The sequence below is a fragment of the Schistocerca serialis genome, chromosome 2 (genome assembly GCF_023864345.2).
Source record: "Schistocerca serialis cubense isolate TAMUIC-IGC-003099 chromosome 2, iqSchSeri2.2, whole genome shotgun sequence".
Lineage (NCBI taxonomy): Eukaryota > Metazoa > Arthropoda > Insecta > Orthoptera > Acrididae > Schistocerca > Schistocerca serialis.
The window spans coordinates 956,585,710-956,598,553 of NC_064639.1; the positions used below are offsets into that span (position 1 = coordinate 956,585,710).

Genomic DNA, 12,844 nt, shown 5'->3' on the forward strand with positions numbered 1-12,844 from the left:
AACATTCCACTTCACTGACATTGGATATACACTGGGGTGACAAGTCATCATATAGCGATATGCACATATTCTGACTGCGGAAGTACCGCGTACACAAGGCATAAAAGGACAGTGCATTGGCGGAGCTGTCACTTTGTAAGCATGCTGTTTATGTGTTTGTATGTTGGCAGCGCTATGTAGCGCCCTGCATTAATATCTCTGACAGCGCTGTGTGCACTCTGCAAGAGACTCTATGGCTGGTCGCACTAGCAGTTGGAAGTTAAGTCAGCGGTGATGGCACTTGGAGGTGAACAGCCAGCAGTGATGGAAGTTGGGAGTGAGTAGTCAGCAGTGATGGAGGTTACAGGTTAATAATTAGCAGTGTTTGAGGTTTGCAGTATCAGAGCGAGCAGACGGTCTGAATGTATATCCGTCATTGAGATTCATTACTGATGATTATATAATTTTTGGACTGGTTGTCACATTCTTAAAGCAAATACATTGTTTGCTCTGCAACAAAATCTTTCCTTTGCTAACCACATGACTATCAGTAGTTAGAGCCTTCAGTAGTTAGAAGCTTTTATTTAGCTGGTAGTATTGGTGCTTGCGGCATTGCTGTAGTTCGTGTAATGCAGATTTTTGGGAGGTAAGTGACTTATGAAACGTATTGTTAGGATTTCTACTAATTCAGGGCCATTCTTTTGTATTAGTTATTTGAAGTCAGGTTATCAATTTTAAAGCAGTCAGATCGCGTTATCCTTGAATATTGTGAGTAATTAATGAATAGGAAAAGTTTGAGTTCTGTTTGTCAGGACAAATTCTGTAGGTCGGTGTTGAAACGATAAAGACAAGCAAAGAGACAGTATGTTCAATTTCACTCAGCTATATATATGCAGAAAATTAAATGAGAAGTTTCAACTTGTACTCAGGTGATTCATGTGAAAAGGTTCCCGAAGTGATAACGGCTGCACGACGGGAGTTAACAGACGTCGCACACGGAATGGTAGTTGGAGCTAGAAGCATAGTACTTTCCATTTCGGAGATCGTTAGGGAATTCAATATTCCGAGATCTACAGACGATCGAGAGCAGCGGCGGTTGCATAAAGTTGTCAGTGCTAACAAACAAGTAGCATTGCGTGAAATAACTGCAGAAATCAATGTGGCAGTTGCAACGAACATCAGTTAGGATAGTGCAGTGAAATCTGATGCTAAATTTGACGTTAATGGGCTATGGCAGTAGATGATCGACGTGAATGCTTTTGCTAACAGCATGACGCCGACTGCAGCGCCTCTCTTGGCTTGTGATCATATCGGTTGTACCCTGGATGACTGGCAGACCGTGGCCTGGTCAAATGAGTCCAGATTTCGGTTGGTAAGAGTTGACGGTAGGCTTAGAGTGTGGCGCAGAGGCGGCCGGTGTGGCCGAGCGGTTCTAGGTGCTTGTCTGAACCGCACGACCGCTACGGCGCAGGTTCGAATCCGGCCTCGAGCATGGATGTGTGTGGTGTCCTTAGATTAGTTAGGTGTAAGTAGTTCCAAGTTCCAGGGGACTGATGACCTCAGAAGTGAAGTGTCCTGCCAATAAAACGCAGTGTTTGGTTAGCCTTCCCCACAACATTTTCTGTGTGTTCCTTTCGAATTTAAATTGTTCGTAATTGTAATACCTAGGTATTTAGTTGAATTTACGGCTTTTGGATTAGACTGATTTATCGTGTAACCGAAGTTTAACGCGTTCCTTTTAGTACTCATGTGGATGCCCTCACACTTCTCGTTATTTAAGGCCAACTGCCACTTATCGCACCATTCCGATATTTGTTCTAAATCGTTTTACAGTTTGTTTTGATCTTCTGATGACTTTATTAGTCGATAACCGACAGCGTCATCTGCAAACAACCAAAGACGGCTGCTCAGATTGTCTCCCAAATCGTTAATATAGATAAGGAACAGCAAAGGGCCTATAAAATTACATTGGGGAACGCCAGAAATCACTTCTGTTTTACTCGATAACTTTCCGTCAATTACAACGAACTGTGACCTCTCTGACAGGAAATCACAGATCCAGTCACATAATTGTGTGGTACAGTGTCAAAAGTCTTCTGGAAATCCAGAAATACGGAATCGATCTGAAATCCCTTGTCAATAGCACTCAGCACTTCATGTGAATAAAGAGCTAGTTGTGTTTCACAGGAACGATGTTTTCTAAACCCATGTTGACTGTGTGTCAATGGACCGTTTTCTTCGAGGGAATTCATTATGTTCGAACACAATATATCCTGCTGCATATCGACGTGAACGATATGGGCTTGTAATTTAGTGGATTACTCCTACTACCTTTCTTGAATATTGGTGTGACTTGTGCAACTTTCCAGTCTTCGGGTAGGGATCTTTCGTCGAGCGAACGGTTGTATATGATTAAGTATGGAGATATTTCATCAGCATACTCCGAAAGGAACCTAAATGGTATACAGTCTGGACCAGAAGACTTGCTTTTATTAAGTGATTTGAGTTGCATCACTACTCCAAGCATATTTACTTTACGTAACTCAAGTTGGCAGCTGTTCTCGATTCGAATTTTGGAATATTTACTTCGTCTTCTTTTGTGAAGGCGCTAGGCTGGGCAAAAGGAGGTCCGACACGATATTGAGAGTTACCATATGACTTTTGTCGCCTCAGTGTAGTCCGTTGTGATCGCAAACCACGTAGGGCAGCACCTTTCATGTGATGAACCAGTTCGTTTGTGAGCCGCGCACCGACCTCGGTGCGAAACGCGTCCCGTGTGAGGCCGGCCTAAGTGCCGTGGCGCCTCAGTGATGTGCGGGCGGCGGAGGGCGGCGCGTTCCTCAGAGCGACCCTGCGGCCGCATCCGGGTCGAGGCGCCTAGAAAGCTGGCGGGCGCATCTGCTGCACGACTCTGCCACTCACAGCGCAGCGCGGGGTTTCACCGGCAGATTCACTTCGCCTCGGCTCGCATTGCCTCGCTGCCTCACGCACCGCCGCCGCTTGCGTAAGCGCCGTTACGCGCCAATCGCGAGTGGCTCGCCAAAGGCCGCGCTTTTCCCAGGCGGCCACGCGGCGGAACTGCAGCCGTGAAACACTCGGCGTGCTTTCCTTATATGCGGCCATTCGAGACGCCATACGAGTGACACGTACGAGAACCAAATTTTCTCTCTGTGGTCGACCGTTCGCCGAACTGCGCACATCTGGAATTGGACCACTTTGACGGAACAGTAATGAGGCTACTCACGCTAGTATGCAACAAAGCTGAGGGGATAAAGTACACTGGTGGAAAAAAAATTAGTACACCTGGAAAGACGACGTCCATTTTGTCCCAATGACTGCATATACCACATGGGGGACAGTAGATATACTGATAATGGTTCCATCGTCGACCGCCAACAGGTGGCGTAGTGGCATAGCTACCAGAGTGTCACTGTCTACCCTTCAATAGAGAACGCTCATAGCCAGAAGAAGAAATGAAGAAATGTCGTGTGACGAGGGCCTCCCGTCGGGTAGACCGTTCGCCTGGTGCAAGTCTTTCGATTTGACGCCACTTCGGCGATGGGATGGGGATGAAATGATGATGATTAGGATTACACAACACCCAGTCCCTGAGCGGAGAAAATTTCCGACCCAGCCAGGAATCGAACCCGGGCCCTTTGGATTGACAGTCTGTCGCGCTGACCACTCAGCTACCGGGGGCGGACTCATGAACGCTCAGTGCGATGAAAACGTGTGAAGCAAGAAGACAACCATGCCACTTGTGCTTCCTACAGCCAACTGAGAGAGTTTCAAAGGGGTCAAACTGTGGCCTTCCGAGTGGTGGGATGATCCTTTCGGAAAACTGCCACACAAGTTGGACGCACTGCGTCAGCTGTGCGACGATACTGATATCAGCGGTAACATGAACATTCTCACACCCGAAGATGAGGTTCTGGACGAAACTTCCTGGCAGATTAAGACTGCGTGCCTGACCGAGACTCGAACTCGGTACCTTTGCCTTTCGCGGGCAAGTCCTAGTTCTGCAAGGTTTGCAGGAGAGCTTCTGTAAAGTTTGGAAAGTAGGAGACCAGGTACTGGCAGAAGTAAAGCTGTGAGGACGGGGCGTGAGTCGTGCTTGGGTAGCTCAGATGGTAGAAAACTTGCCCGCGAAAGGCAAAGGTTCCGAGTTCGAGTCTCGGTCAGGCATACAGTTTTAATCTGCCAGGAAGTTTCTTATCAGCGCACACTCCGCTGCAGAGTGAAAATCTCATTCTGAGGCTCTGGACGTCTGTGCAATACAGATGCCCACCGGATTCATCGTATTGTAAGAGTAGCGGTGGCAGATAGTACAGCTACCACAGAACAGATAGGAGGGCTTGTCAGCCCAGATGTGTCAACACGACCTGCTGTGAACCGATTATTAGCAGTGGGACTACGGGCACGCACGCCTCTAGCCCATCTTCCACTCACATCGACGTGGACGGCTCGACTGGTGCCGTGAGAAGATCACTTTGAGGAATGAAGGCAGTCTGTCCGAAAGCAAGAGATGGTTGTCCGCGCATACAATGTAGACCTGGCGAGTGCTGTCTCGAAGAGTGCATTCGTACAAGACACACGGGCTCCATCCTAGGCGTTATGATGATGAGGGGTGTGGTAAGCAACAACTCCCGTTCACCTTTGGTGTTTCTGTAGGCGACGCTAACCACTGCTCCGTACATGCCGAATGTTGTTAGAGCTGTTCTTTGGCCGCTCTTTTAACAGGAAGGGTAAAGCCGTCGGCACAGGGACCGTGCATGCGAACGTTGAGCGTTGAGCGTGCCGAGTTTCTGACGCCATAGCGTGGAATAGCACGTTCGGGAGTCTTTCCGAACGTGCAGAGAAATATCTGGCATGTCAGATATTCTGAGCGTGCGTCTGAGCGTTGACCAATGAGATGGCACAACGCCACCTACGTCACACGCGCGCCGTCTCCCTTCAGTACAGAGCTGTGAGGCGCCATATTGGCATTCATTTCAAGCCTATATGTATATATGCCGTTTCTGAGCACCAGCAAACTGAGAATCACTGGAAAACCCGCTGTTAGTTGTGTGATTCGTTCTAATGAAATAATGAGATACATCGCATTCGTGGCAAAAGAGTTATTGTAACTTGCGTATTATGAGAGTAGACTATTTGAAGGCAGTGACACACTGAAGATCCACCCAAGACGCATTGTTCGTGGAAAAATTTTGTATAATTAAATTTCAATTAGTAACATAATTATCTACGATTAACTTTTTTAGCGAGGAATAACACAGTATGATTAAGCATATGAATTGTGTTGATTGTTTAGCGTAATGAGTAGCGTCTCTATCCAGCAATGAGGTTTTGTTGGGGCGGTGTTTCGCGTCGTAACACATGGAAATTTGTTCCCCAACATTCGCGTTTTTATTAGGTTCTGATACTTTATTATTAATTTAATAATAGTATTTGCTATAATATTTGATGTTATGTAAATATAAGTTCACCATTTTTGAGGAGTGACTTTGTTCGATTGGCTTAATCTACAGGACAGCTTGCGCTGCTTGTATAAAGATATTTTGCTCCTTTTTCTTTTACGCTTCGTAATTCACTTGTTGCAGAAATTCTGCTACTGAGTAGGAACAGTAATCAAGTAAGACTGACCTTGTGGTTTTACTAAAATGTGGGAATGATGAAATAATGTTTATCTTATGCGGGGAAGTATTCCAAATTCGTACCGCACTGTTTGTAATGGAACTTTTATAAGCCTGTGTCCTTATTGATTGGACATGGTTCTTTCCTTTTCGTGGACGATGGAGGAAATCTGAGTTTCAATAGAACTAACGTGGGAATTTTACGCGCGCCCATTGAGTAAACAGTGTGATTTACGAACTAGAAACATCCCTCGACTGCCGCTGGAGTGCGTTGCGATCGCGTATACCACGTTGGGGCCCACGTACCGTATGCAGGAGTCGCGTCGTTCCTGAGCGTTCAAAAGCACGTTGAACTTGGCACGCTCCATGTTAACGTTCGACAGCACGGTCCGTGTGACGACGGCTTAAGGCTCGCCCAGCACTGCCCGTGAAACTCAATGTGCTCTGTAAGACATGCAGCAGCTTCCCTGGTCAGTACTATCTCGAACTTGTCTCCAGTCGAGCGCTTACGCAATATGTTGGGACGCGAAGTGACTCGTGCAACTAGTCAGCTAACAACTCTTACAGAACTACGTGAACAGGTCAAGCACAACGTACCCCAGGACAGTATTCGCCATCTTTACGATCGACTGAATGCCAAAGTCAGCGCCTGCAATGCCGCCTGTGGAGGTTACACCACGTCCTAATATGGGTCTTTCAGCACTGCATTTTTGCAACAATAAATCGTGAGTGAATTGTAAACCTCTAAAACGGTGTACCACGTTTTTCCGGCAGTGTGTTAGTCATCTCGTTAGAACAACGCACATTACGCTTTGGTGTGCAAGAGACGATCAACAACTGGTGCCAGGCGGTCATCTGAACCAGCGTGTAGGCGTAACGTTGCAAAGCGACATGAAATGGAACGAGCACGTAAGGTCGGTTGTAGGGAAGGCTAGTAATAGACTTCGTTTTATTGGGAGTGTTCTAGGAAGGTGTAGCTCATCCATAAAAAAGACCGCGTTTGAGGTGGCAAAATGTATTCAAACATAGCCGGAGGTCTGCGAGACCTACGTTCCGTGTTCTATTATTGTCTGATAAAAACATATAGAATGGACGCCATATTGCATTAAAGCTTTGTGAATAAAGTGCCATCTTTGATGCAAACTTTCATGCTGACAAAATATGCCGTTTCGATAGCACATTTAAAGTTTGTCAAAAATACATCGTCAGTACAATGTAATCTTATTCCTGAAACGTGCTACATTGATGTAGAAGTATGAGACTCCAAAAATTACTGAAGAAGCGTTTGTCGTGGTAAATTATTGAAAGACTTTATTTCGACCATGAACTGTATCCACAATTGATCATCTCATGTGCAGTGAACAAATATTTTACTGCCTGTACAAAGTACCAGAACATGGCACTGCAAATTAATGTACTTAACAAAAATGTTCAATTAGCTTAATAGTGGTTGTAATCTAAGCAGGACCAATTTGAATCTGTAAAGATATGCATTCGATCCTCCCACTGACTAAAATGTTTCCGCTTGTCTCTTTATATGAGGCTGTGCAGGAACTACATTATCTCATGACTTAAGGCGGAGTGTAACATAAAAAACAAAAAACCGAGTCCGCAACCGCTTCATGTTAAACGAGGGCTTTCTTTTATTGTTTTAATTATATTTCTGAACCCACAGAGCGCACGTAAAGATGCCTAGAAAAATAGTGTCTTCCTACTGATGTGAGGTCCGGTTAATGTCTTTCGCCTGACTGTTTGCAGCCCACATAACGTAGCTGTCATGCGTTCCCTTCTTCATGACAATATTCTCGGCCGTATACAGCAGGGGAAATGGAGACACTCCTGTAGCATTTTCGATATGTAGCGTTTGATTACCCACCATACACCCCGAACTTAGCTCTCTCTGATTTTCATCTCTTCGCTCACATGAACCGCTGGTTACGAAAACAGCATTTTGACGTAGACGACGAGCTGCAGACCAACAGAGGGAATGGACTGAAATCACTGTGACGAGGGTACTGGAAAGCTAATAGCAAACTACGACTAATGTCAAAGTCAGCGGGGCGACTATGTACAGAAATAGTTGGAAAGTGTAGCTAAATGTTGTAAATAAAATTTTAATTTTCACTGTGGCTTCATTTCGTTTGCTATCGGAGGGTAAAAACCCTCGTATAACCCAACGTTCTGATCACTGTTGCGAGAGAACATCAGGGTAGAGTATTTACTTCTCTTATAATGTCAATTACGATGGTAACTGAACAATTGTTTCCAGAATACATTTGAATCCTGGTGTACATAACAACACGTGCCTGTGGCTTTTCGGTGTACCTGCCATTCACGACGAAAGTGAGGTGCTATAGAAACGTTAGCGGAAAGAACAAAGAAGTCTGTGAATGGAAGATGCTCGATGCGGAATTCAAATATGTCAGTAGTGCATTGCTCAAGAGTGGATATTCTTCCACTGAGATAAAAACAGCATTAAGACAGCGACGAGAAGGTCATAGCGATGCACAGGAATCTGTAAGACCATTTAGGACGTTACTGACCGCGTAGGAAAAGTCTTGACGAACGGTATAACGCTGTAATCTCCAAACACACTCGGAAGATACAGGTACGTCTGAAGGCGGCCTAGAATGCTCGCAGACTTCTGGGAAAAGCCAGAATTCATACGATTCCATGTAACTGTAGAGACTTGCACTTCAGCACTACTAAAAGAACGGTAGAAAAACGGTTAGAGGAAGACAGAGGTAACAGTAGAAGTTGAGAAATAGATTAGCCACTATGAAACCACTGGATTCGATTTGATAAGACACGGGTACTGGCAGCCACGATTGCATATTAAAAGGCTATACAGAGACGTCATAGAGATTACTAAACATTCTAATACAGTACTTTTAAACGGAAGGAGGAGAATGTCAAACTGAACTGTATATGGATTCAGCTATCATCCCCACGTGATGATAGCAACAGCGAACAATCACGACAACAGCCAGTCGCGCTTGAGTGTTCAAAACATGTGTCGTCAAGCCTCTGAGCAGGAGCACAGAATTTCACTTCAGTCACCAGCTAACCAGGGTGCGTATAGGACCTTCGAAAAAGGTAAAATTTTCTTCAAAAATTTTTCCGCAGTTGAAGACGAAACAATGGATTTCAATAGGAAACTCATCCGACCAAGACATTATAGCCCGGAATATTTTAATAATGCGACATTTCAGGCCGTGAAAGTTCAAATTTTCCAATTGTTCTTGTGTTTCCTGCATTTTTTGGTTTTCTAAAGAGTAGAGAGAACATTTTAAAACTAGCTGAAATCAGCCCGAACGTGCCTGCATAAAAGTTCGGCTAAATGGCAGACAACAAAATTATTTTGTCAAAACGTTGTGAAAAACGAGCGACTTCTTTATAGTTGCAAATTTACTGTTGTGCCTGAGGTAAAACGGACAGAATAGCCTTGCGTGTTCAGCCCCATCTGTAGAGTTTAATGACTTGTAACTGAAACATTTGGATTCCCAGTTTTACAATTTCTTCAGATGCCTGGTTTAGTCTGTCCTGCTACAGATGATTAAACAGTTAAGTATGGTGTTTCGTGCGCAATTTCCAGACAAATTTTACTGTGGTCAGCCGCGCAGGGTAGCCGCACGGTCGGGCATGGGTGTGTGTGTTGTCCTTAGCGTAAGTTATTTTAAGTTAGATTAAGTAGTGCGTAAGCTTAGGGACCGATGACCTCAGCAGTTTGGTCCCATAAGACCTTACTACAAATTTCTGAATTTTTTAATAAGGTCACCCGGTATAAATCTCCGGAAAAAAGTAGGCTCTTGCAAAAATAGATAGAAACGATTTGTTAAGGATTTTGGACCTTCCATTCCAATTCGATGACTGTAACACGAGTCGTGTACGACTAGGCAGTTGCCCTGGTGGATGACGAGGTGTCAGGAATGCCAGACATTTGCCCTTGCGTATCATGTTTATTCAGGCGGTTCTGTATTTTGGCTTACAAATCAACAGTTGTCGTGTTACCTTCGAAGAAGTGCTCCGGTGCGGACTACGTGTGGGGAAAGAATTTGCGGCCGCATGCGCAGGAGTGCGGTGGTTTCGTTGCAGGAGGCGCGTGACCGACCTGCTAAGAGGTGCTCTCCCGGCTCGCGTATGCAGATCTCATTAGCCTTAATCAGTCACGCGCACTTTTGTTTCCAAGTTTGCACCGAAGCATACTGAGCAGCGAGACTTACTTTCAAAAACCTTGTTGCAAGTGCAGATAGCAAACGGTGTTGCAACAGGAGAATACGTCATTTAGTGATGTAGTTCTGCCGTAACAGAGAACTGTGGAGAAACCGCACACTGCTTGTTAACAGCAACAGGGAAACAGTCTTTCAGCACAACAAAATACATTGCTGGCCATTAAAATTGCTACACCAAGAAGAAATGCAGAAAATAAACGGGTATTCATTGGACAAATATATTATATTAGAACTGATATGTGATTACATTTTCACGCAATTTGGGTGCACAGATCCTGAGAAATTATCACCCAGAACAACCACCTCTGGCGTACTGTGACGAGCCAGTTGCTCGGCCACCCGTTTTCAGTTGGTGAGAGATCTGGAGAATTTGCTGGCCAGGGCAGCAGTCGAACATTTTCTGTATCCAGAAAGGCCCGTACAGGACTAGCAGCATGCGGTCGTGCATTATTCTACTGAAATGTAGGGTTTCGCAGGGACTGAATGAACGGTAGAGCCACGGGTCGTAACACATCTGAAATGTAACGTCCACCGTTCAAAGTGCCGTCACTGCGAACAAGAGGTGACCGAGACGTGTAACCAATGGCACCCCATACCATCATGCCGGGTGATATGACAGTATGCAGGATGGAGACAACCTCATGAATCCATGGACCCTGCATGTCAGCAGGGAACTGTTCAACTTGTTGGAGGCTCTGTAATGGTGTGGGCCGTGTGTAGATGGAGTGCTACGCCACCCCTGAAACGTGACACATACGTAAGCTTCCTGTCTAATCACCTGCATCCATTCATGTCCATTGTGCGTTCCGACGGACTTGCATAAATCCAGCAGGACGACACCCCACATGTCGAGAATTGCTGCAGAGTGGCTCCAGGAACGCTCTTCTGAGTTTAGACACTTTCGCTGGCCACCAAACTCCCTACACATGAACATTATTGAACATATCTGAGATGCCTTGCAACGTGCTGCTCAGAAGAGATCTCCAACCCCCCCCCCCCCCCTCCCCGGTACTTTTACGGATTTATGGACAGTCCTGCAGGATCATGGTGTCAATTCCCACCAGCACGACTTCAGACGTAAGTCGAGTCCAGGCACGTCCTGTTGCGGCACTTCTGCGTGCTCGCGGGGGCCCTACACGATATTAGGCAGGTGTACCAGTTTCTTTGGCTCTGCAGTGTAGAAACAAAGAATTAATGCAAGCATTTTGCTTAGATACTGAAGTGGAGGAAAATAAGGAGAGGAAGAAGAAGAAGATGAAGAAAAAGACGAAAAGCGCACAGCAAATCTTGCCGAACGCACTATTAAGCAAGAGGTAATCAGGTTATGAATGTGCAACAGTGCCTCCCGACTGATCATCTGTCTGGCTTTCTCTCAAAATCTGAAAGTGGGTGGCAAGCGCCAAGGCACTCACGTACGAGCGTCGTGCTTGTGGGGGGGGGGGGGGGGCTCAGGAGCGAGAGTCAACGCTCTCGCGGGGGGGGATCACGAACGAGCATAAACACGCTCGCTCGCAGGATGTTTCACGAGCAGGCTTCAACGCTCTCACCGGCGGCTTACGAGCGAGCGTCAGCGCTCTCGTGGGAGGTTCACGAATTTACATCTACATCTCCACCTACATCTACATTTGTACTTCGCAAGTCACCCAACGGTGTGTGGCGGAGGGCACTTTACATGCCACTGTCATTACCTCCCTTTCCTGTTCCAGTCGCGTGTGGTTCACAATAAGAACGACTGCCAGAAAGCCTCCTTGTGCGCTCGAATCTCTCTAATTTTACATTCGTGATCTCCTCGGGAGGTATAAGTAGGGGGAAGCAATATATTAGATACCTCATCCAGAAACGCACCCTCTCGAAACCTGGACGGCAAGCTACACCGCGATGCAGAGCGCCTCTCTTGCAGAGTCTGCCACTTGAGTTTGCTAATCATCTCCGTAACGCTATCACGCTTACCAAATAACCCTGTTACGAAACGCGCCGCTCTTCTTTGGATCTCCTCTATCTCCTGGTACGGATCCCACGCTGATGAGCAATACTCAAGTACAGGTTGAACGAGTGTTTTGTAAGCCACCTCCTTTGTTGATGGACTACATTTTCTAAGGACTCTCCCAATGAATCTCAACCTGGCACCCACCTTACCAACAATTAATTTTATATGATCATTCCACTTCAAATCGTTCCGTATGCATACTCCCAGATATTTTACAGAAGTAACTGCTACCAGTGTTTGTTCTGCTATCATATAATCATACAATAAAGGATCCTTCTTTCTATGTATTCGCAATACGTTACATTTGTCTATGTTAAGGGTCAGTTGCCACTCCCTGCACCAAGTGCCTATCCGCTGCAGATCTTCCTGCATTTCGCTGCAATTTTCTAATGCTGCAACTTCTCTGTATACTACAGCACCATCCGCGAAAAGCCGCATGGAACTTCCGACGTTATCTACTAGGGCATTTATATATATTGTGAAAAGCAATGGTCCCATAACACTCCATTGTGGCACGCCAGAGGTTACTTTAACGTTTGTAGACGTCTCTCCATTGAGAACAACATGCTGTGTTCTGTTTGCTAAAAACTCTCGTCAATGTGCACGTGTGGGGGGGCAGTGACTCACGCTCTAGCGTTGTGCTTGCGAGTGGCTCAGTGCGATCGTTCCGCTCTCCAGCGGCTCATGAGCTCGGTAGTGTTTATGTATGTAAGCCCCCCGTGAGAGTGTTGAAGCCCGCTTGTGAACCTTCCCGCGGGCGCTTTGACGCTCGCTCTTGATCCTCCTCCTCCCCCCCCCCCCCCCCCCCCCCCTCCCCGAGCGCGTTGACTCTCGCTAGTGAGCCCCTCGGCGCTTGCCATCCACTTTCAGTTTTTGAGAAAGCTAGACAGATGATCAGTGGGGAAGGCACTGTTACACATACACACGCTTATTACCTCTTGCTTAATAGCATGTTGGTCGACATTTGATGTGCGCTTTTCGTCTTCTTCTTTTCTTCTTCTTCTTCTTCTTTC

The 12,844-nt window shown here is 46.1% G+C and overlaps 1 protein-coding gene across 1 annotated transcript in view; it reads left to right on the top strand.

Moving 5' to 3' along the window:
* Positions 1-12,844, top strand: part of LOC126456543 (inter-alpha-trypsin inhibitor heavy chain H4-like) — a 195,857-nt gene that overhangs the window by 75,066 nt on the left and 107,947 nt on the right. The gene's annotated exons all lie outside the window — the stretch shown is intronic.